Source organism: Heliangelus exortis, chromosome 5 (genome assembly GCF_036169615.1).
Source record: "Heliangelus exortis chromosome 5, bHelExo1.hap1, whole genome shotgun sequence".
Classification (NCBI taxonomy): domain Eukaryota; kingdom Metazoa; phylum Chordata; class Aves; order Apodiformes; family Trochilidae; genus Heliangelus; species Heliangelus exortis.
In genome coordinates, this window is record NC_092426.1 from 42289045 (window position 1) to 42314884 (window position 25840).

Consider the following 25840-nt stretch of genomic DNA (forward strand, 5'->3'; position numbering starts at 1 on the left):
AACTTTAAATATTCTATATTCGTATTCTACAAGAAGCACAGGAGTCTTTATTTATAAAACAAGTCTCCTGGAAAATGCAGATTACTTTCTTTTCAACCTTGTCTGCACTTCAGAATAGAATCATGCAGTGAAAATACACTGTAGAGGTGAGGCACACAGCCTGGAATGAGAATCCTAAATGGCCAAAACATGTGGAAGATTATTTCTTAATACTTTTTGGTACCATCAGATATTTCAAAGAGAGTACTGTATTCTCAATTTACTTTTTGACCTTTGCTTCATGCTTCTTGGTGAGGAGAAAGAAGCCCATACCACACAAGTGCTGTAATGAAGGGGAACCATATAGCAGTGCAGAATAAGAATGGTAACAGAAAACACTGAAGAATATTTAAATCCCATTGTAGTTGTAGTTTTAGACTGATGTAATCTCATTTTCAACAGGTTCCTGAATTTGATGGCATCTTTCCTGTTCTAGGTTATTTAGATGTGATAAGTGAGGAATTACCCATTTCAATTTCCTTCCTGTGCTAAAATCTCCTGATTTGCATAGAATGAGAATTCAGCCTCACTGTGTGAATTCCATATCTAAATAAAAACATTTAAAGTAATTTATTTGAAGTTTATCAAAGTAAAAATACATTCGTACTAAAAGATCAGGACCAAGGAATGGCATCCTCTTGGTAAGGCATCATCCTGTTATAGGAAAATAATCCATTTTAGTTATATCTTACACTTTTTTTTGTCTTGCCTTGATTTGAAGGTATTCCATTAGCAAGGTCATGAGAATGAAGAAGTAAAACAATTTAACAGCTGAAGTGGCTTTTCAGAAAATTACTGAAGTTACTGGCATCATTCACAATTTGCCTGGCACCCTTACATCTAATTTAAAGGCTGAAGGAAGGGGCAGCAAAATAGGGTGAGAGTTCTCTACCCAGCTGCTGCTGAATCATTTGTGTTTTTTCAGTGAAGAAAGGGTTGCTCTGGGATTAAACATTTACTTCTCTGTACAAATACAGACACCACCAATTGATGTGAGTTTGTGAAACTACAAGAACCAGAGGACACAGAAAGTTTATAGTATGTCTGAGAACATTCTTAGAATTATTTGAGATGAGGGTATAAAATAGGGAAAATATTAACAGACTGCCAGAGAATAAAATTTCTGATACTGTAGGTAGGAGTTACTCTGGATATTTTTCATGCTCCTTTACAAATATTGGAAACACAGTGTTTGCAAGCTTTAATTAAATCTTCACTGCTCCACTGAGAGTTACCATTTTTAACCCTTCTGTCTTGTAGTGTAACTCTTATAAAGCTTTCTCTTAATCTTGAAAACTGAATAATAAATGAACACAGCTTTTTTGTCTGTATTTATATCTAACTTACAGTACTTCTGGCATTAAAATATTTAGCTATGTAATCATATTAATCACTGAGATAAGTTCATATCATTATCAAAATTATTATGAAGTCTAAAATTTAAGAAACCTTTTATAAAAGATGAGATGATTTTTCAGCTCTAACTTTTTATCCTTTACCATACAGTTTGCTCTCACAAATGGCTGCTTGTGGGTGTACTGAAGCTTTGTAGTAGGAATGTAATTATTTTTTCACATGAGGTTCTCTTGATAGTTTCATATGCCATTGTTACTTTTGTTGTTGAAAGGATATATGTGGTATTATCCTGTCGTTTGGGAATCAAATAATGGAAAAAAAAGTAAGAATTTGTTTTTATGTTATATCTCTGATTTCTGAAAGGGCAGAAATAGCAGCATTTGCAAGGGGTGCCAATAACTGGCTTAGGTTTTGACATCTGGTTTGAAAATCCTAGCCCTGGTTAATTATATAAAAGCCTCTAGGGATGGAGAGGTATTAGATTTACTGTTCCCTGAGTCTTGTTCTTCTACATTTCTTTCTTCTTATATTAAACACAAATTCTATACAAAGGGTTTTTTAAAATGGAAAACTGCTGTTGAAGTGATAATAGATTTTTTAAAAGTCGAGAGCATGAAGGAATGGCATGGAAGTGGTAGGTTAATTCCTAAGCCTTTTTGATCTGTTTTTATTATTCTCTGTAGTTAAATATTAATAGAGTCAGTGCTACTCAAGCAAAGTCATTCAGATCATCTCAGTAACCTCCATGGAATTAAGGAAGAAGGAACTTGAGCTCTTTAAGTGAGCAGGAGATAGCAATGCAGCATGACACAGGCTGATTGAATTTGCCCTCAGTGTTTGTGCAATGCTTGCTAATTTATAAGAACATTTTCAAGCAATTCAGTGGCTGGGATTCCTTGGGGGCAGTTCCTTTGGACACTGAAACTTTGACATTCAGACATTTTAGCATCATTTAAATGGTTTTACTCTTAAAGTGGTCTAGAAAAATTGTAAGTACATAGATGTTTTCATAATTATTACAGTAACTGAAAATCATGCAGGGATCATCTGCTCTTGGGAGGGAGGCAGAAGAGTGTTCTCACTTGGCTGGGCATTTTGCACTCTGTTTGTTAGAGCTGTGAAGAAATGTAAAATGCAGATTTCTGGATTCAAACAAGAGGAATTAGTCACTGATTCCGATGAGTCCATTCCCTCTGTAGCAGATAAAACATCTGCTGTGGAGGAAATCAATTGAGCAGGAATCCAGAGGTCTCAATTTCTCCCTCTGCTCTGCCACTCATGTGCCTGTGCCAAGCATCCCACTTTTCCCTGCTTCAGTTTCCCTTTGGAAGCAGGAGAGGCAATGAGCCCTTTCAGAAGAACATTCAAATACTTAATTTTCCACTCTATTATTTTCATCTTCTATATTATATTTTATATTCTTACTCTACAGGTACTCTTGTTTTTTGTAATGTTCCTGATGTGTTTTAAAATCTGACGTTTTGCTGCAGTGCCAGCATTTCGGTTTTTCTCCTGTATTTGTATTCTTTCTGTGGATTTGCAAAGAGGGACAGGCTGATGGGCATTTACTATATTGATGCAATAAATACCTGTGCTTACTTGATTGCTGTAAAATCTAATAAAACAGGAATTTTGGGGCTGAACCCCCCTTTTCATGGCAGGGAACAGGGTGACATTCTGGCCAAGGCTTGGAGTGGGAGCACCAGAGAAGTCTTCTGCTCCTTCCTCCTTGATTTCTTGCATGTTTTTGAAAGACAAAGTCAAATCAAAAAATCTTTTTGAATTTTTGTGAGCAATGGTTTGGGTTTTTTCCATAAACCCTTGGCTTCAGTAGAACAGCTCAGGCTTCATCATTGCTGCCACACTTCTGTCTGTACCAACTTTATTTAAAAACTTCCTCATCCAGCATAGGACAATATGTAAATAGTATATTTATGGAGTTACACGAGGATTTAAGTCTTTCTCTTGAAAAACCTCTGGAGGGAAAGATACAGAATGCAATTCTGCCATGGTTTAGGCCCAGCCAGAAGCTAAACACCCCTTGGCTGCTTGCTCATGTCTCCTGCCCTGGTGGGAGGGGAAGGGGAAATAGACTGAAAAGCTCCTGGGCTGAGACAAGGACAGGCAGGAATCATGGACTAGTTATGGTCATGGGCAGCACTAGGCTCAAGCTGGGGAAAAAACCCCTTAAAGTTGTCACCAGTCAAATCAAAACAGAATGATGAGGAAAAAAAAACAGATCTTAAAATAAAATACCTTCCTCCACCCCTTCCATTCTTCTGGGCTCAAACTATTTTGCTCCCCATTTCTCCACCTCCTTTCCCCTAGGAGCACAGGAGAAAGGGGAAAAGGAGATGGCTACCCCTTGTCATTGAAATTAGGACAAAATTTTGTGTCATGCTTCTGTCTAATGAGGTTCTGAGCTTTTCACGTGGCAAAAGGGGATCCTGGAATCAGCACAGCTGGGAGCTGCCTGAAGCTGGGGAAAACAGGGGAACAATGATGCTTCCTGAGTCCCATTTATATACAGCAAAGCATTAGGGAGGGAAGCTGTTGTTCTTGGTGCAGGTAGTAGTTCAGGCTCAATGGGATGAATACTGTTAGCTGACTCTTAATGGTGCTGCTATTGCCTCTTTCTACCCTTCTAATTCCTGGAGTTTTCCTTGACTGCTGGAGCTGTGCAGTAAAGACAAATTCTCATGGGGTCGTTTCTCTGAATCTGAATAAGGCCCCTCAGCTTCTGCCAGTCTTAAACTTTAGAGCTTTATAAATTTACCAGATGAAGGTCCTTCCCAAATCTCTGTCCTTGACTCCATCCAGTAGACTCTGAAATTGCTGGCTGTGCTAAACTCCAGATACAGCAGCTTCTGTCTCTGAACCAACCCTTCTTGCTTTTGCTAGGCTTGTATTACCTGCAGAATGACTGCAAGATTTTATTTTAGAAGTTTTTTCACGTAGTTGTTAAGATATGCTTTGGAGTTTTTTATTTGTTTTTCGATAAAGTAATTAACTTATTTTCTTGTAAAATGGCTCCAGAGGAAAAGTAAAGAACTGAAAGGACTGTTGGGAGCTGAAGAGCAGTGATGATTAATGGCCTGCTGCCTCTGAAGGCTGAACTCAGATATGAGATTTCTTTACTAACAGAACTGGGATTTTTTTGCTCATATAGACATGTATATTACTGTACATGCTTTCTTCCTGGTGTACATGTGAAGCTTCCATGGAAATTTTTGTTGAATGCTGCAATGTTTCCAGCATTAAGAAGTTGTGTTGTAATTTCTGATGCTGTAGCAGCCTTTGGAGCATATGAAATGACACTGAATTGGACAGGAGACTCTGCTCTATTGGCTGGGTAGCTTCATAATGGCTGAGATTCAAATCAGAGTCTGTTTGTCATGTTTGGGGAGCTGGTAGTAAGAATATTGACCTAATCTCAGAGGGAAGTTGATTTAAAACCAGCTGATGCTTCCCAGAAGGAACAATTGCCATGTTTGAGAACATTAATTAGAGTTCTCAGGTCTGACTTACCAACAAAGTCTGTCTAAAATCATAGGGGTTTACTTTTTCTTCCTTCCTCTTCTTACCTCTTATTCTTTTTGCACTGAAGTGAATGTCATTATCTCAGTTTTCTGTTCAAGAGGCACAGTGTGAGATCCACCCTACTTTGACTTACAGAAACACTGCCACATGAATTATTCCTGGTGAGCTCTACTGTATCCAGATAAAAGGCTGCAAATCACCTCCTTGGCAGCAGATATTACCCCTCTATTGGGGAGCATTGCTAGATGTCTTTCATGGTAACCAGAAGTATGAAAACAAGCAATTAGTGGGTATGTGGCAAAGTGTGTTAACAGCATTAGTGACTCATTTCTGCCATTTTGGAGATGCCACTCAACAAAATAAGGGAGAAACCATGCTGGGCTCCAGGGCAGTCTGTAACGTGGTAATGTAGAGTTGGTCCCTAACCAGGAATGACACCAGACAGAGCCATGCTGTAGAGGATTTTATCCACATCATTAAATAACTGGAGTTTTGCCCACGAGTTAGAGCAGAAGACTGATGCCAGTGACTTTGGGTCATGGTTGTACTCCTGATTTATTGCATAGCATTAGTCAGATCATCTTGTATCTGACCTCACTCTTGGGGTGAGTTTTGGGGCAGGGTTACCATCATGATTTGGAGCTGCAAATGTTGCTTCAGTATATGTTATAACCAATGAAAAATAATGTAGTTCATGTTTGCATGAGCAGCATTTGAGTGCAAAGAATACATTATCCTTGATGACTAAATTAGTCTTGAACTGGAAACCCAACCTGTTCTTGTTCAGCCAGCCCTAAGTATGTACATTTATTCATTTGACCTCTGGCTCCAACCCATGGTATCAGTCATAAACTGTTAAATCTCTTCTCAAATGATACAGTAGCTGTCTTTGTCTTTTGAGTATAAAAAAAGTTCTAGTCGTGTGGGAAATGTAGTAGCTTCATCCCTGTTTTTTTTTCTTTTAAGATGAGTCAGAGACATTTGCAAATGAGCAGAGATGAGGCAGCTGCTTGTATTTTCAGAATGGAGATAAACCTCAATAAAAAAGAAAATGCTACTGGCTGTAAAGTTGAGAGAGAGCATAAGGCAGTTTTGGATAAGGTTTTTGCTGCTCATTACTTTTAAATAATAGAAACAAGGGGGGGGTTGTTGGACACTGGGGATGTACCAGAGCTCTCTTTCTCACTTTGGCTATGGAACCATGAAGAAGACCATTCATGTAAAAACCTGCAGCCCAGATTTTACACCAAGTCAAGACTAGGAGCTGAGCAGTCATGTGAAACAGATCTTATTCATAAATCCAGGTCTTACATATCCAGGGTAATGGAAGATGCACAGCAAATTCTCTCTGATAGGCTCCTTTGAAAATCTTTAATGTAATTAAGCAGCACTGTGAACTCCACTCACCTGGATGGTTTCAATCTCCTGCACCTATTCCTGCTGACAGTTTCACTGTGTTTCTGCATTAGGTTTCTACTTTTAGGCCAGATACATTTAATTAGCAGGTTGTTTGATCAATTAGATGATGAACCTTAAAGTCACCTCCTTGCTTAGATGTGCTTTGAACAACAGTTTTAGTGACAGCTCCTCTAGAGAGAAAAGGGAAGAACCCTCTGTAATTAAGATGTGAGTGCACAAAAAATGCTTGTGTGGCTCTGCAGCTTCAAATAAAAATACCTCAAACTGTAAAACACAGAAGACAAAGAGTTCAGTGCATGTGAACACCAGGTGAAGGTGGCCAAGGTCAGGTTGGCTGGGGCTCTGAGCAAGCTGGTCTAGTGCAAGGTGCTCCTGCCCATGCAGGGGGTTGGAATTTGATCGTCTTTAAAGTCCCTTCCAACCAAAATTATTCTGTGATTCCAGGTTGATCTTGGTTTGTGAGAAGGTCACATTATTAGGCCGTGCAATAACAATATATAGTGAAAAACCAACCAACCAACCAAAAAAACCAAACCATAAAACAAAACAGCAAACAAACAAAAAAGCCACAAGCAAACTACCAAAAACCCCAAAGCAAGCAAACAAAAAAACCCCAACCAACAAAGCAAACCCAGAAAGAGTGAGCTGTTTTGAGAGACTCTTTTCTCCCTACCTTTTAACTTCTTCTCTGCTTCTGTGCATGTGCTCTGCAGCTCCAGATGCTGGGCAATCGAGATTCCCTTATATTGAATCTTGGGGCGTAACTAAAGAATTAGCATTTAATGAAAAATAATTTGCAGTGGCAATTAATGTCCATTTTTAGTAGCTACAGTCACTAAGGCAAGGGTGCAAACACTCAGAAAATTCCCCGGCTGGCATCTAAGGTCTGGCCAAATAGATAAAGAAGGATGGAAGGAAACATTGTTGAAAATAATTTAAGAAGTGGCAGCTTAGTGCAGGAGGGGGGGAAATGGGGAAGAAAGATTTGTAGGTGTGCACACCCTGCAGAGATGCAAATGGTGAATACATGTGTCCAGAGCACTCTGGTGTCAAATATTTCTGTTCATTGTGTTTCCTTGTCATGTGGGTTGACTTAGAGAAAGAAATCCACTCTTTTTTATGTGTCTTCCTATTTTATGGTGGAACATTACAGGCTGTAAGCTGTTCAACAACAGAAAAGTTAATTCTGTCTGCAGTAGTGGTGAACAGTGTGGAATCCTATGATAGAACTTGGGTATTTTGTAGTGAGTTCTGTGTTGTCTGGTAAAGTTCCAGTGGAGGTACTGGGGAGAATTTTTCTTTCAGTATTCTAGACTACCAGGAGAATTGTTTGTTATTTTCCTGTTATTGGGAAACATCTCCACTATTACAACAATTTTTTCTACACTGTTTTAATTAAGAGAGATTTCCGGAGGTGTGTGTTTATTTTTAAAAAAGACAAAACAACCCCTCCAAAATTATATTTGTGAAACAGAAATTATTCCTCTAAGTAGAAACATTTAAATGTTCCTCTTGTTATGCAGACACCAAACCACTTAGGACAGGGTTAATTATATTCTTACATTCTCTTGACACCACCATCAATCTTAGTATTTGTGAGTTTTGTTTTGAACATAATTCATACTTTGTGGGATGTGTTCTCCATTTTCTTTTTGTGCAGGAGTTGCACACTTTTTCTTAGATTTAAATCCTAAATTCATGCAGGAATGCAAAACCCAAAAGGTTTATCATATCTAACAAAGCCAGCTTTATATTTGCTGTATTTTCTTCTCAAATCCCTGTGCTTTCTCATTTCATGAGGAGTTCTCTCTCACTAGGAATTTTAGTCCTTGGGCAGATCTGATCAATATGTTCCCTGTAATGTATATTGCTAATATTTCTGATCTCTGACATCCTTTCTTAACAACAGGAATATAAGAAGGGTCTTTCCAAGTCAGACCATAGATCCCTGTAATTCAGCATCTTTTTCCTATAGTAGCACCAAGTATGTAGGAAGGAATAGAGGCAAAGAACAAAAGCAGAATAATTTATTGATTTACCCTCTGGTGTTTTCCACTTGAGACTTCCTTAGGACTTTTTTTGGTGGTGCTCCTGAGGGCTTTTTTCATCCTGCTAGCTTGTCTCCTCCTTGTTGCCAAGCCTCCCAGGTAACAGCTTATACCTTACCTGCAGCTGAGGATGGGGATGCTGGAGAAGTCACCCCAGGGCTGTGTGTGCTGGTGTTCTGTTTCCAGAGGGAATTCCATGAAGACACCAAGGAGCTGGAGCTTGGCAGTGTTTGTGCTTCTTCCCCAGCTAGGTACTTTTCATCTTAGATGAATTTTTGAGCCTAAAGCAGACTTGGTTTTAATGCATTTTGTTGGGTTGCTCTTCCAAATCCTTGTCTAGCATCCATTTGTTTAGCTACATACTTTCTGAAAAATTTATTTCCTTGTGTAGCCTGATGCATTCAGTGTATACAAAATGGATACTTTCTAATGATTGTATAGACAGAAGCAGCAAAACCTGCTCAGTTCCTATTCACTATTTCCATACCATGTTTGGTTTCTTTTTTTTTTTTTTTTAATGGATTTCCAATATTTTGCCTTCCTTTGTTTTTTTTTTTTTACAGAGTTCTAGTCCATTTTGTCATGTGCCATAAAGAATCTCTTCTGTTTTCCATCATCTCTGCTACTGCTCTGTAAACTTTCCTCAGTAGGGATGTCAACCATTTAAATGGGGGATGGCAATGTTTTGGTTTTCTGTTCTTTCCCTGATAATTCCTGATGTTAACATGCTTTTTTGACTGCTGTGCAATTGTTTTTGTAGAGTTGTCCATTATAAATTCACAGTCCTGCTCTGCATAGTTATTCCCCAGCTTTATGGAATGCATTTATATGCATTATTCTCATGCAGCCTCTCCTATTCTTCCTATACCATTAATATGCATTATTCTCACGCAGCCTATGGTATTCTTCCTATACCATTAATATGCATTATTCTCATGCAGCCTATGGTATTCTTCCTAGGCCATTAATATGCATTATTCTCATGCAGCCTATCCCATTCTTCCTATATGTGCCTATGCCTCTATGTAGTAAAACTGCCTGGGTGCTGAAACTCACAAGTAAGAAAATAAGAGGAAAAAAAATAATTGCAGCATCAAGTTTGCAGATTGCATGTGAGATAGGAAGCCTGAGATATTATTTCAAGCAAACTGAAGTGAAAAAAAAATAAAATACAGATTCCTGAGCTGCTGAGGAAACCAGCATTCATTTCTTGTATAGACTTGGTGCAATGATGGGCAACCAGAAACTTTTGGAGAAGCCAGAATCAGCTTAAGGCAGACTCAGAGAGCTTCAGAGGATCAAGCTCCTGGTCCCCCAGGTTCCTCCCTCTGCAGCAGGATGGTGGCAGATATTCTCTCTAAAGAGGGAACTCTTTCTGGGCTTCCCACTGCACTAGGAGCCCTGACAAATTTGTCTTATTGCCAAGGATTTAGTGAAAAAAAAATAATGTCTTGTAAAATTCCTGACTAGTCTTATTATTCAGCCCACTAAGCATAAAATCAAATCTAAGAGGTGGCCATTAACTCTCATGGACTCCTGCCTTTGTTTTATTAACACCAGCAAAAAGCAGGGAATGTTTACACATGGACTGGAGCTGCTTCTGCAGCAAGTGCCAGGACAGGAGTGGAGCCATCAGTCACTTCTAAGTCCTGAAAACATCAGGACTGACTGCAAAACTGAACTGTAATTTGACAATTAAAAATAATATCTCATTATAAAATAGTAAGGGTTGTCCATAGCAGGAGGGTGACTCACCAAGCAGGTAACTCATTACCATGACCTAAATATAAAGGATGTAGGAATGGCTCTGCTGAAGAGAAAGGATTAAAGTCTCCTGAAGCAGGAAAGCTACCAGCAGGTAAGTTTGAGGAGGTGTTAATACAATATTCATATTTTAAAATCTTAAGCTGTTTTCTTATTTTTCATGCAATAGTGAAGCCTAACCCCTGGGTAGGCAGGAATTTTGGAGTCTGTCTTCTGGATAGAGGATCCTGGGAAACATTCCTGCTCACACAGTGTTACTAATAATCATGTAAAATATTAAAGCTGGCTGAGTTTTTACAGCTGCTGCTGTGCTCTTTGCACTCTGCACTTCCCTCATCTCGGGCACTGAGTGAACACCAGGCAGGTTTTGTTTCTGCAGTGCCAAAACAAGGGTGTTATTTGCAATCATAGCACTGCAGGAAAATGGTAAAATAAAATGAAAAAAAGGAGAAAAAACAGGCAAATCATATACTGGGTGTAAATTCAATTTTCTCTTTACAGTACATTCTTGTAATACTCCTTTCCTACTGGCAATATAAAGATGTTTAAAATGCTAGATTTAAATATGTGTCCAATGGCTTTGATAATCTCATTATTAAGATTGACATCACTCTTCATGTTTTGTCCAAGAGCAAAAAATTACTTTTATTTGTATGTAGAAAAAAGTTGTATTTTCAAACAGAGATCTTAAGTTCTAGAGAGATTCTTGGGGAAAAAATTTGATTTAAAATTGGTTTGCCTTTGAGCTCAAAAGAAAGGGAATTAGCAGATACAAAAACAATTTTTTTCAGTCATTTCTGTGTCTTACTAAATTTTTAATTGCTTAAATCCTATTACATGCACCATCAATAAAACACACCTGTAAAATTTTGAACATGCTGTGTTCAGGAAGTTGAGCTTGCATCCTAAGGGTTAACTTTGTTTAAAAGAATTAATAGAACAGCACATGGGAGCTGGGAACTGATTCTGGTGCAAGCAGGTGGGGAGAGTGTAAATTTGTAGAGGTGCTAAGTAACTAAGGAAATACAGAGCTGGGGTTTGACAGCTGCAGACCAGAAGAATTTTCTTATACTTTTGTACAATTCTTTCCTCTCATATTTTGCTGAATATTCCTAGGCAAGTTTAAAGGATGTTGGTAGTGCAAATAAAGCTGCAATGTATTCATACATGCTTTATCCACATGAATATACATATTCTAATGTTTGGTGCAGAAGGCAGTGGCATAGATTTATTTTTGGACTATGGTCATGGGAGCTGAAATAGCTTCTGTACACCAAAAAGTTTTCCTCCAGAAGTTTAGAACTTGTCTTTTCCTCTAATTACTCTTTTTTTTGCAAAAGGTGGCCGTGCTCAGAGTTTCTCTGCTGTGTTCCTCATCCCTCTCTGCACACTTTTGGGTGATGAGTATCCATCAGGATGGGAAATTTCTCTTGTATCTTGCCAAGGGAGTTCTCTGCTCTGTGCAGCAATGTGTTGGCAATTTAAAAGAATCCTTCCCTGCAGGAAGTAACAACATTAGAAATGATTAAAACAAAATCTAAAACGTCACCTTAGACTGATGAAATTCCCTCGTCAAGCAATATGGAGCTGGCACTTGAGTGAGACCCTTTAAAACTCAGATAAACAGCAGAAAATTAAACTGGAGATGAGAGGAAACAAAACCATCCCTCTTTTCCCTGGCAAGAGCTGATTCCAATGTGCTGATTATTCTCAGACAATCTCACAGCCACTGACCCTAACTCTGCAGAAAGAACATCCAGCAGCACAGCTTCAGGCAGCTGGGAATATGTATGGGCTATTGTTCATCAGCTAAAAAAAAATGAAATATCCATCTGTCTTGGAGCTTCACTCCTGTGCTCCTCATATGCAGGAAGAGAGTTGAGGAACTGTTTTATTAGCTCAATTTTGGGATTATTCTCATCCATTTTTCCATCCCCCTGGACTGCTTTTGTGAGAATTACAGGATTCCTGCAGTTATAAAATAATCTGTGCATAAGGGAGCTTTCCTTGACATTCCTATAATTCTGTCTATCAGTGCCTGCTTGGAAACAGAGGATTTTGTTTAATTCAGTTGAGTTGTGGTTTGAGTTTTGGTTGACCCGACATTTAAATCTAGGAACAGGACCACCCCTGGTGGAACCTCTGGTGATGAACAGCAGGGTCCAGCTGCTGGAAATCCTTTCTGTCAGTTGTAGCTTTCCTTAAGAAGGAATTTTCAGTCTCCTATAGGGTCATTACCCCATCATTTCACAGCACTACACTTGGCTGCAAAAGACTGGGGAAAAAAAAAAAAAAAAAAAATAGAGAGACCAAACATTAAGGTTGAATTCTGAGGTTGGGATCTTCAGCCACCTTTAGGAGCAGGAGTTTAACTCAGATAATCCCTGCATGCTCCAGCATTTCTGTCTGAGCTCCTCAGCTGTCTGTGTTTGGATGGAATTTTGCCGTGGGCACGGATCCAGTTCCTGCAGCCCTGAGAGAAGTGATGTTTGGGGCTGCTCTGCTGCTGCTCCGGGTGACTGCTGGGGCTTGTTTGGCTTTCCTCAGCTCACAGAGAAACTGAGCATCCAGGGGGATGGCACCTCCTCCTCCTCCTCCTCCTGAGGGCTCTGGGGGCTTTTTGGTTTGGTTTCTTTTTGGAGTTGTGTTTTGGTTTCTTGTGGGGGGGGGGGGGGGGTGTTTTGTTTGGGGTTTTTTATGGGTTTTTTAAATTTTTTTTTATTATTTAATTTCTTTTTTTTGTTTGTTTTTTGTTTGATGATTTTTTTGGTTTTGTTTGGGTTTTTTTGTTTGCCTTTTTTCTGGGTTTTTTGGTGGTTTTTGGGTTTTGGCTTTTTGTTTTTTGATTGGCTTTTGTTTGGTTTTTGCTTGGTGCTTTTTTTGGTTTTGTGGGGTTTTTTGTTTGCCTTTTTTCTGGAGTTTTTTTGGTGCTTTTTGGGTTTGGTTTTTTGTTTGGTTTTTGTTTGGTGATTTTTTTGGTTTTGTGGGGTTTTTTGTTTGCCTTTTTTCTGGGTTTTTTTGTGGTTTTTAGGTTTTGGCGTTTGGTTTCTTGATTGGTTTTTGTTTGGTGATTTTTTTGGTTTTGTGGGGGTTTTTGTTTGGCTTTTTTCTGGGGTTTTTTTGGCTTTTTTCTGGGGTTTTTTTGTGGTTTTGGGGGTTTGTTTTTTGTTTGGTTTTTGGCAATTTTTTTTGGTTTTGTGGGGTTTTCTGTTTGGCTTTTTTCTGGGGTTTTTTTGGTGGCTTTTGGGTTTTGTTTTTTGTTTGGTTTTTGTTGCTTCTTGTGGGGTTTTTTCTTTTTTGTTCGTTTTTTGTCGTTTTTTGCTTGTGGGTTTTTTGTGGCTTTTTTTTTTTTTTTTTTTTTTTTGGGTGGGGGGCTGTTTGGTTGGTTGGTTTTTTGTTTAGTCTTTTTTCCAGTGTGCCCTGCCATGCAGGCTGCTTGCCCCCAGCTGCCCCATCCCCGAGTGCAGTGGGATGAGGGAGCAGCAGCTGCAGCCAGGCAGGAGCTGGAGGATTCTGCTGCCTCCCAGCAGAGCTTGTGCCTGACTGGGTCTGAAAGCCAGGAGCTTGCTCTGAGCAATGAGCCATACCTGATGGTGCAAATGAATCTGAAAGCACCTAATTCACAATTCTCCAGTTCTGTGTGGCAGAAGAAAAGAGTTGATTTTACTGGCTCTGTGTGCACAGAAAATAAAAGCAGAGCAACTCCTCTGATGGACCCAGGAGTCCCTCCTGGTGTCTCAGGAACACTTCAGTAATAATGAGAAACTGTCTTAATGGGTCTGGGATTGAAAACATGAGAGCCAGAGAGGACGTGTGCAGCTTAGACTTGGTGAAAAATGTCTTTTCTATCTTTCTATCTGAATTTATAGGCAGGTTGGGATGGTTCTGGCCAAACTAACAAAACTCATTGAATTACATGCTGCCCAGGCTAGCAGGCTGGGCTGTTAATGTTGGTTCATTACATTTTATCACTGATTGCAGGGCCACTGGTATGGAACACTGTGTTCAGATAAAGCTCCTCTGAAGCACTAATTTGTTGAAATAGTGGTACCCTGATAAGGATGTGCAAATGAAGATACCTTTAATGGGTTATAAAAGCACTGTCAATCCACAGCTGTTCTTAGAAACATAGTGTTTGCCATGTCCTGCTGATCATGTAATATAAAAACCAGGGATTGCTGCTGATTTTTATTGGCTGTGATAATTTTGATACAATTACCTGTGCTGGTGGTGATAAGTAGACAAAACTGTTGTGTGTTTAATGTCATTTGATTTTCAAGGTTTCAGAAGGACCAGGCCCTTGGGGGACAGCTTTTTAGGTGAAATCTTTGATGACACAGGGTTTCAGGAGGTTGGATCCCAGCCCCAAGAAGCTGGGCACCTGTGTTGTGCTGCTGGATATCTTTCCAAATGAAACCCCAAATGCAGACCCAGTAGTATTTTGTCATCTGTGTTCCTGTGCTGGGAGACTTCCCAGTGCTGCTCAGTCCTAAGGATGAATTAGGCCTAAAAAAATTTCTTCAGCTGCTCTAGTTGAAACAGTGAGCTAGCAAATTCTTTTTTTTTTTTAAATGTGAATTTTTCAGTCACATGGGAAGCTTTATTTGCCAAATCCTCAAGATGCATTGGAAGGGGATTTTGATTGATTATGGGGATTGGAATGGAATTCTCTAACATTTCTTCTGGCACAATACTGATACCACTCATTAGGAGAATGCTCTTTTTTTGTTCACTGGGCAGAGAAAAGCTTCATTTCAGGGCAGACAAAATTTTGGTCGTGATTTAAATAGAGGTGTTGTGACATTCCCCAGAGGAAAGCTCTTCAAAATGTCTCCTTGGGCACAGGCAGTTCCCTGCATTGCTAATTAGGGCATAATTAGATTTCCAATGAAGGGATCCCAGGCTAGGACAGGGTGAGTGTGGAGGCCAGGGAGTTCATTTCCTCTTCTGAGACCTTAATTCTAGTCCCTGCCTCCTTTCTCAGAGAGTGTCTGTGAAATATGTTTGCTTTGTGTGTTTCTAAGTCTGGATACTCATCTCTCAGGTACAACAGAACAGAAACTCAGCATCCTTGGCAGCCTGAAACAGCATTTGTAAACGTCATTATTTCTCTGGAACCCCAGACTGCAAACAAGTAGCTGAGAAACTGGTCCCAGCAGCTTTAAGGCATGATTATTCTGTGAAACAGAAACCCTAACAGAGAAGACACTCATCTTCTCATTTCATTACCTCTCCCCAGAAGCAATTCTATTGCATTTGCATGGCACAGAATTTAAGTTTCAAACTCCTGGTCTCTCGGGAGTGTCTCAAAGGGCTGGCAATGGTTTCAGATCCTCTGCATAAGCATCCGTTGCATCCTGTAATCCTCCACTTTCTCAGCTCTATCACTTCTCTTATTGCAACCTGGAGAGCAGCACTAGAGTAAGAGCTTAAAAAAGGATGGGACTAAATTAGGGGTAGAGGACTTCACAACGTGGTTCTCTTTCTGCCTTAGAAATAGGTGAGCTATACATTACTCAAATGAACCAAATATATTTTTAAAAGAAGGCTTTAAGAACTCCCAGAAAATTACAATGAACAATGAACAATGTCATAACAAGGCACAAAGAGTAGCTTTTGCTCAGATCCCCAGAACTAGGGAGATAACTTACTCCTAAGATGATTTACTCCTAAGGTAACTTACTCCTAAGATGACTTACTCCTAAGATGACTTACTCCTAAGATAACTTACTCCTAAGGTAACTTACTCCTAGATCAGGAACAAGGGACCTGATTTTTGTGAGGGATGCTGGCTTCAGTCCTGGATGTCTCTGAGCATCTCTGATACTGCCCATGAGAAATAACAGGAGTGGAAAAGGGTTGGGCTGTGGCTTTTAACAAAACCTTTTCACAGGATTTCTGTTCTTGGGAAGAATAGAGACCTGGTAAAAACTCAACAGAACTGCATTTCTTTTCTTCTAAAAACATAAGGATTATAATCAACTTCTTGTGGAAAGCAAGTGTTTTTCTAATGCTTTTACTGGGGCCAGCATTTCCTACTCAGAAGCTAATTAAAATTATTTCTTTGAGATAGTGGTTTGGGGTTACCTTTTATGATGGATAAGGTCTGTAAAAATTAAATTCTTTAGATTTTTATCCCCAGGCTCTGCAAAATAGTATTCCAGGCTTCTGAGCAGTTTATTGTGATCAAAACCACTGTGTACATTTCAGTGTGTTACATAACAGGCAGTTGTTGAGTAAATCCTATTGGCAGTGATTTTGGAGTGGGGGAGGAGATAAAGAAAAAAAAAAAAAGAACAAAAATAAAGCATCACTGCTAATTATATTTTTTTTTTCCTGGTAAGCCTTATGTGTTTTGCATTGTGTACCTATTTTCCCCTTAAGCTATAACTATATAAGATGGTGAAAGCAATAATTAACCATAAATCAATGATTCTGTTTCACTGATAACAGCAAGAAAGCATTTTTCATGCTTAGTTTCTAGGGCCTAAATCAACTATAGAGTAATTTTTGAAGTGCAGTTTCTTGGCAAAGCCTTCTTTACAGCTTCTAGATTTTGCAGCCAGCTGTCTTGGTTGACAAGAAAAATTCTATTAGCTCCTACTTGTCTTCATGTGAGTAAGAAAGGAACCAGACTTCAAAGATGATGGGCACTGTTTTCTACTACACCCCTGATAGTTTTCCCCCCTTTGTTCTAACTCAGCTGAAGTGCTGTCAGGCCTCATTAGGATCAAACATCTGATAATGGCAGGCTCTGATCTTCTCCAATATTCATGGTTAGCTTCTGTTTAAGAGAGAGCTGTAACCTGGAGCAGCAAGGCAAGATTTCTCAGTGCTGCAAAAGGGATGTGATCCTGGGGAGGGATTCAGCATTAGCCTGGGGAACAAGTGATAAGCAGCTGTGCCATCCAGCCAGGTAGGAGCAATCATCCCAATTTCCCTTCAGAAATCCTCCTCATCACTCCCGGGGTCACTGCCATATGAGTTATCATTTAGGGAGCATACCAGGCAAATAGGGGAGATAAGGTGATTAACTTGGTTTTGTTTATTTTATTTTATTTTGATTTGATTTTTAATTTGATTTCTGCGATTCATGTAGTACCCAATCAGAAAAGTTAACCTAAGGTGGGTTTAATATGGTTGATAATACAACATTGGTTCCACCAAAAAAAACCCAAACCAAACCCACCTTTGAACTTGGGACTTTTGGGTACTGATCCTGAAGTTGTTTGATATTTGAGGTATGACTTTGGCAAGTCATCATTCATCAGGAAAGAAGTAAAAAAAAATAAAGGGAATTATTAAAAAAAAAAAAAAAGGAACTTATACTCTGCAGCCTTAAATGTCTTCATCAGGAGAAAAGACTCTTGTGTATCAAACTGAATCCCTCATAACCATCATTCACTCCTATAAACCTCCCCTTGTTTATGCCTTGTGACAGAAATCAAAAAATCATTGTAAAGGACACAAAAAGATGTGGAGGATATTTTTGACCTGGCTGTTCAAACATTTTAATTAGGTTCAAACGTTAAATATAATTTTTGTAAGAATATAATGAACCAATTACCAAACACATATTAAAAAAAATAACCTTCATTCTTGTTCATTAACAATGAACAGAGGGGGTATTTTTGTGTTGGTTTTCTTCAGTGTTAGTCCATTTGCCCTCACTTGTCTGTCACCAGCACTGGGATAAAAATGTAGAATTATGAGGGTGAGAAATGAACTAACTGGATGTGCTGAGTCAGATCACATGCCTGGGAAGCTACAGTGATTTATATAAGCCATGGATCTGGGCTGGGAATTTTATTTTTTTACAGTAAATGCTATGACAGCACAGTCAGGACTTTCTACAGGCACTGGATCAACATCCACAGCTGTAATTTCATGTTGAGTGACCTGACCTTCATGCACTGAATTGAAATGGAAACTTCCCATTAAAAGAAGAGCCCAAAATAGCCAAATTCAACATGAATTCAGCAAAGAGAGAATGTTTTTTCTCGGGGGGATGAAGTGTTTGGTATGAAGCCTGGATCTTTGGGTCTGATTTGTGTTACTGATGATTGCTCCACCACGGAATGGGCAGAGGGACAGGGACAAGAACCTTCAGGAGGCACAAGGTCTTCCCAAGGCCACTCCTTGGGGTAGATTTGCTCATTCATCCTAATAAATGAGAGAAAGGAAAGACTGAATGCCCAGACTTATCAGGAGAAACCCTTCTTGGAGTCTGGATCTAGATCCTCCATCCACAATATATATATATATATAAAGAACTTAAATGAAAGTGGTTTTTTTGCATATGGAGTCAGCCACTATTTCTTGAAGCCTGCAAGGAAGGTCCAGCAGAAAACCTTTGTTCAAAATTCTTGAATCAATAGTCTGAGAATCACAATTTCAAGAAGAGAATAGAGCCTGCACCAAATTTACCATGTACTGTCTGCATTGTCTGCACAGCAATCACTAATGAAATTATTCTTCTCACTCCCTACTATGTTCTTCTTTTGCCTTTCAGTAGAAATTAGATGATAAAGAATAGCAATGAAGAGCAATTGAATATGGTCTACTAAGTGCCTTTTTCACACTTAAGTACTGCTTGTTAAAATTCATTCTGAAAAATGAAGCCCTATTTAGAATAAATGTGAGGGATCCTGGTGAGAAAAAAAGCACCCTGGCCCATTAAAAGAAAAAAAAAAATAATCTGGGTTTTTTTGTTGCTGCATAATTTTGAAATGAAACAGCAATTTCTACTATACTTAAGGAAAAAAAAAATAATTTGCTGACAACTGGGACACCAGACTGCAGGTAAATGAAATTTTAAAAGGAGGGTTTAATACTCTTTAAGAAGGAAAAATGAAGTTTGTAAGTCCCTGGCAGAGCCTTAATTAAATGAAAGGTGTCTCGCTCTGCTCCTTTTATAGATGAAGGAGCAACTCCTCAGGCTGTTCTGCTGCCTGGGGTGGGTGCAGCCCTGCAGGTTCCATTTCTGGGCAGTTTGGGGGAGCAGCACCAAACTCTTCCCCCTTAAACAGCTCTGAGGAATTAGGGTAGGATTTTAATACAGCTTTGCTCTCTTGTTCTTGTGGTTGTCTGCAGAGAGGACTTAACATCCCATTTTTTGCCACTGAGCATTGATCTGTTACCTGTTTGAAATAAGAATCAGGAGTTGCTGGAGGTAATCTAAACAACAGGTACTGGGTGTCCATAGATCTCAGCAAATGATGCTCCCTCCTGCAGTATTTGTCTTCACTTCTAAGAGCAGATAAAATGCTCCATGGGTTCCTCCCAGGGAATCTCTGATCCCTGGCTCACTGAAGACAAATGTCAGGGATGCAGAGCCAGGCTGGCACCTGCTTCTGGGAATGCTGGGGGATGGATTACCATGGACTGCTCCTGACTGAACATTGCTGCTCACACTGGGCACCTGGAATCAGGAAATCATTAAGGTTGGAAAAGACCTCTAAGGTCAAGTTCAAGCTTTCCATCTGTCCTGAAAGACAGACCCATTGTATCTGCAAAGCAAGACAGTTGCAAAGAAGCTATTTTAGTGAATTAAAGCCCCATTCTACTTGGAGTCAGGCCTTCTTGTGGAAATGCACGTGCTGAAACAGTAAGGGAAGTTTACCCTAATTGTTGTTGTACATCAAATCTGAGCATAAATATATAACCCATAGTTTTAAATTTTATCTTGGATTTCAGTTTAAGGTACGTGATTTCTCTATTTATTTATAAAACCTGGAATCATAGTATAGTTTGGATTTGAAGGGCCCTTAAAGCTCCCCCAGTGCCAACCCCTGCATGGGCAGGGACACCTCCCACCAGCCCAGGTTGCTCCAAGCCCCATCCCAAACTGCCCTTGGACACTTTCAGAGATAAAGCATCCCCAGCTTCCCTGGGCAATACCTTCCAGTGTCTCACCACCTGCACACTGAAGAATTTTTTCCCAATATGTAATCTCATTCTAGGCTCTCACAGATTAAAACCTCTCCCCCCAGTCCCTCTCTGCACTTGGGGTTGCTGTGAGATGTAGTTTTGGAAGGCAGAGGAGTGGCAGGAAATAGATGCAGTACAGCATCAGTATTTAAATGTGACATTAGGACTTACCATTTGTCATTGTTCTTAGCAGCCCCCAGCCACATGGGAGGGCTGGGAAATACTCTAGTAAAAGTGCCTGGCTATGCCAAAATTCTTCAGTAGAATAATTTGGAAGGCTGCCTTGTCAATGTGTTGGTCCACTTGAAGAGCTCACCCTCTGCTAATGATGACCTCAAAATATTCAAGGTACTCATCCTCATGCATCATTCTGGGGCAGAGTGTATGGAGGAGGGAATGGTTCTCAGGGAGAGAGATCTGGACACATTTTGTCATTCAGTTATGTACTTTTGATGTCTTCTGTCTGCAGCAATAGTTATAAAACAATTTAAAAATTCATAAAATATTTTCTTGATAGGAAACAAATAGGTTTTATTAACAGTGGTGTTCACAAAGTGCCTCTGGGTACCTGTGCATGCATACGTACAGATATTTGCATGAAAGCTCCATTGCCTGCTTTCTGCTTTGGTGCTAACTTTAACCATATGACCAGCTCATATTTTCCCCTTAGTAACTCTGTGGTTTTCAATGGAGAGAATGGAAAAAAAAAAAAAAGAAAGAAAGAAAAAGAAAAAACCTGAATTCAGTACCTGGGAGTTTATGAGGAATATTGTCCTTTTTTTGGTAGCTAGTTTTTACTATAATTTATGGCAGCTGCTTTGTGGCTGTGTGAGTGTGTCAGTGATTACTGGAGATATATCTAGCATGGAAAGTTTCATCTGTAAATGGTTAAAATTTTGCAGTGTAAGAAACTGAAAGCAGCTTGTCACAGTGGCAGATGTTGGGCATCCTTAATGACAGGTGGGATTGCTGCTGTCTGTGATAAATATATTTGTATTGCTACACAAGTGTCAGGGTTTAACACTGGCCCGGCAATTAAACCGAGTACCAGATGCTCTCTATTAATCTCTCTCTCCTCCCTGATAAGAAAGGAGAGAGAATAAGGGAGAGAGACTTATGGGTTGGAAACTAAACTACACAGCTTTAATGAAACAGGAATGATAAATAGGAAAAAATTACTAAATATATACAAATATACAAGAAAATGGATACCACATTCCTCCCCCCTCCCCCCCAGTAACTCTCACATCACCACAGAGGCTGCAGGGCAGCTCTGGGAAAGTCCAGGCTGGACTCCTGGAGTCGGCAGCAGTTGGGAACTGGAGGCAGGAACACACAGATAAGGACTAGCACGGATCAGGAGCACAGGCAGAGGAATGGATGGGATCCTTCCAGGATGCCGGGGTGAAGGAAAGGGAAGCAGGAAAAGCAGGAAGGGCAGGCAACTGGAAGCTGGAAGCAGGAAATCTGGCTTGGCCCTCGTGATCCCTCAAATTTATACTGAGGATGATGTATATGGGATGGAATCCTCTGTTTGGTCAATTCTGGCATCTATCTTGTCCGTTCCTCCCCAAAGGAGGGATGCAGGTGGGACCTCTTTATGTTTTCCTCAGAGCTGAGCAGTGTCCTTGGCTCTGCACACCAGTCTCTAGCAGTAACTATAAACATCAAGTGTTATCAGTCCTAGAAACACACACTGTCTGAGAAACTTGCTGTGAATTTCAGCAAGTGCAACTACTTACAAGAGACTTAGCTAAAAGCAAAAGTACAAGACAGAAAATCACCTTTATCCTGGCCCAAACCAGGACAACAAGTCAGCACAGTCATGGACAGCTTACTGCAAACAGGCACATTCATATCCTTGAATAGTTATCAAATTTGTTCTGTTTTGGGCAGATAATTTTCAAATTTGTTTTGAACCTTAGAATCACCCTCTTGATATTCATTTTTAAAGGAGCAGAGTAATGTTTTTGATCTTTTAAGAACCTAATATCTTGTCATTTTAAAATATTATTTTTCTTTTGTAGCACAGTTTCACATGCATGAACTGTCTTTTTAATTGTCTCAGTCACTCCTTTTCATTTTATGTTATGTGAGCTTTAATTAATGAAGAGTGAATTTTCATCTCCCTGAAAACTGTGCTAAAAGAGTGGCATCAAAAGAAGGTATATGCCAGCTTTCCTGGATCTGATATGAATTTTATATTGAAGTAGTAATATTTTTAATATGGCCAATGATTTCAATAAGCAACCTGCACAGCAAAGACACTTAAAATTAAATGAGAATAAAGTGAAAATAACTATTTTTGTTCCCAGTGTTAAAGTAGATGACACAGTTACAATTTTTTTGACTTAATAATCATAGAATCCTCCCTTTGGTTGGAAAAGACCTTTAAGATCATTGAGCCCAACTGCTAACCCAGCCCTGCCAAGTGCACCATGTGTCTGGGTGCCACCTCCCCATGTCTTTTCAGTACCTCCAGGCTTGGTGACTCAGCCATCCCCTGGACAGCCTGTTCCCATGCTTGACAACCCTTTCAGGAAAGACTTTTAAAAAAAAAAATAAAAAAATCTAATCTAAACCTCCCCTGGCACAATTTAAGGCCATTTCCTCTTGTTCTACTGCTTGTTACCTGGGACAAACCACCACCCACTTTGCTACAGCCTCCTCCCAGGGGGTTGTAGGGAGTGCTGAATTTTTCCAGCTGATTTAACCCATTCCTGCCTTAACCTTAAACTGGAATAATACATCTCCTGACCTAATTAGAATTACCTGTCTCCTTCCTGGGGACAGGTTTATGTTTGACCTCCTTACTAAGGTGATCCAATCAAGGAGGGATTGTTGCCAAGACTCCTGTTGTATGGAAATGCAGTAACAGGAGTACCAGGTCAAAGTTTCTTGCTCCCACTCAGGAAAACACTTGTCAGTGGCTGTTGCAGCCTCCCTGAGTCATCATTAGTCTCACACTTGATTTTATTTCACTCCTGAATTTAATTGAAATGTTTTCCAGCTTGTAATATTAAGGGTGTGGAGGTGCTGTCTGGAAGAGCACCTCTGCCCTTTGCATTGCCCAGCAGTGACAGATCAGGCAATAATGTGCTCGTTCTCCTGGCTGGGATGCACCTGGGTAACACGTGGAGTTTAACTGAAATACACCCTGACCTTGGTTTTGTTCATGAGCTATAGAATGGACATAATTACTATGAATCTACTGAGGGGTATTATGGCAAAATGTTTTATTACTAATTTTGGCTCCTCACACACTTTTGGGAGGAAAAAAAAAAAATCACAAATCTTGGTAAATTATAAATCTCCGTAAAAAACAAGATGCTGCCATTTCAGCTAAGTCCTAACACAATTTTTATTTTTTTTAAATTGACTTCTTAAATTTCTCTGTCCCTTTTTTTCTCTCTCAAAACATTATTATAATATGATAATTGCATTGCCCCTAACAGTTTCATATTCCTTCATAATTAAATAAACAGCTTGTGAACTGCAGACCAAAAAATGCCTTTGTTCCACTCTTACCTTCAGGGGTTTCCATAGTTACCAAGAACAAGAAGTTTTACCAGGCTCATTTGCCAGGCTTGAGGCTATTCACAACCTTAACTTTTCATCTCATGTCTCTTTTCTTCTTTGGCTCTTTGTTTATTAACAGAAGAAGGAAGTAATTAGAACTCAGTTAGCCACAACAAATGCCATGATGCAAAAGCAGTGCAGGGCTTCAGAGTGCTTTTAGCAGGATATTTTTCTCCTAGAAGGTTTTTTTCAATACTGGATACTAAGCAATACAGCCCTTAGTTACCAGGATTCTGAAATACTTATCCAGCACTTCTCCAACTCAATATTCAGACCTTAGAGAAGGAAAACACTTTCCTGAGACAGCATTATCTCACAGAAACATTTTGACAAACACCTAAACATTTCTGTCTTCTGGTTTATATCATGTACAGAGATCAAGAGCTCAGCAAGACTCAAAGTAGGATTTGTGTGAGTAACAAAAATATTCAGGAGACAGATTGTAAGTTAAGAAAGGCTGCTTTGGTATTTAAAAATTGGACTCTCATTTCCTAAGATTAGGATGAAACCTTCTTAAAGGCAAATATAGAGTTTAATGGCCATTTTTTTCTTCTTCTTTTTTTTTCTTTGTTTTTTCCCCTTTTTTTCTTTTTTCTTTTAATTTTCTTCTTTCTTTTTTTTTTTTTTTTCTTTTTTTTCCTCTTCACTCATACTGATGCTGTGATTTAGGCAGTCATTCCACCACCTGACCCTGCTTGGGAGGGGGAAATCAGGAAGAGGAATGGAGACCTGTGGGTTGTTGAAATGGAAATAGTTTTAACAAAATAAAAATAATCAACTAATATTATCCCTCTGCACCAACATGGTTCAAAGCTATCCTTGACCTTGGTCACTATAGAAACTTGCATACCAGAGCTAGGAGTAAGTGACAACAACACATCTTATCTCTTTTGTTCTTAAACAACTGGACTCTGCAATTTTTAAAAAATAATATCTGAACAGAAAAGGAAATTATTTTGTAATTCTGTCCCAGCAAACCCAGTATAACTGGCTACATTTCTCTATGCATTCTTAGACTACAATGGGGTTCTGAGCTGGTTTTATAGTTTGTGAGTAGAGAGAAAATTTTGGAAGGAATCAGGACTGGAATCTTGGATTCCATCAGCCTTGCACTTTTTGCCTCTGCATTTTTTAGAAGAGGCAACATGGAAATATTTCACATACTCATGTACAGACCCTTGCCTGCTGTTTTGAAATCCTGTAGTATATTGTTGAAAAGGATGTTAATTTACACAGGTTAAAGCTTCCGTGTAAAAAAAAGAAATTGATATTCTACCAGATCAAACCTAGTTTGTTTGAAATGAAGTATTGCTGTAGTACGTTTCAGTAGATCCTGTCTTAAGTCTCTACTGGGCTGACAAAAATGAGCAAACATTGCAGTGTTTCAAAATAATGAAGTGTCCCAGGAGTGAAAATGGCATTGCAGCACATCAAATAATTTTTTATTAAGGGTTTTGTTGTGGTTCACAGAGGCTTTGTGAATGGGGATCTGTGATTTTGCTTTGCTAATAAACCAAAAAGGGATTAAGGAAGCCTCTATTTCAACAGATAGAAGCACCTGTTTCAGATGAACAGAAGCCTCTTTTTCAGTAGATACAGATGTGCTCTGGTTTAGGTGCTGCTCACTGAGCTGTTCCTGACCTGAGACAGTGAAATCCTGAAGGTGTTTGTGTGACTCCCATTTCACCCCTGGCTGGCACATGGGGTGTGGGGTTGTGCTGCTGCACTTAGGAGGATTTTATTGGCAAGGCTATTGTGAAATTCCTCCTGTTAGAGTTGCTTGTTTCCCCCCAGATGAATATCTGTCTTGAAAAATACACAGGAAACCAAAAAGGTTCGGAGAAAAGGTGTTTTATCAGCTGAATTAGTTAAGTGAGAAGAACAAAACTGGAAATAAATAACCCCAGGGACCAGTGCTGAGGTAGAAAGCCTCTTTAGCTTTATGTAATTGAATTGAGCCTGAGTTAATACAGAACAAAAGTTTCTAATGTCTGGATGGAGTCTCAAGAAAATGAATCCAAATTAACTTTGAAAAGGGAGCAGCTAAACTACATTACATTCTTTCATGGTCACTCTTAATTGAAATTACAGTGTCCTTGATGCAATTTAGCTTAAATTACATTCTAAATAAGAGTGTCCACACAAAGATTTAATGCAATATAATT

The 25840-nt window shown here is 39.3% G+C and overlaps 1 protein-coding gene across 4 annotated transcripts in view; it reads left to right on the forward strand.

The window, feature by feature from the left end:
- The window catches only part of LRRC4C (leucine rich repeat containing 4C), a 76787-nt gene that overhangs the window by 41276 nt on the left and 9671 nt on the right, over window positions 1-25840 (forward strand). The gene's annotated exons all lie outside the window — the stretch shown is intronic.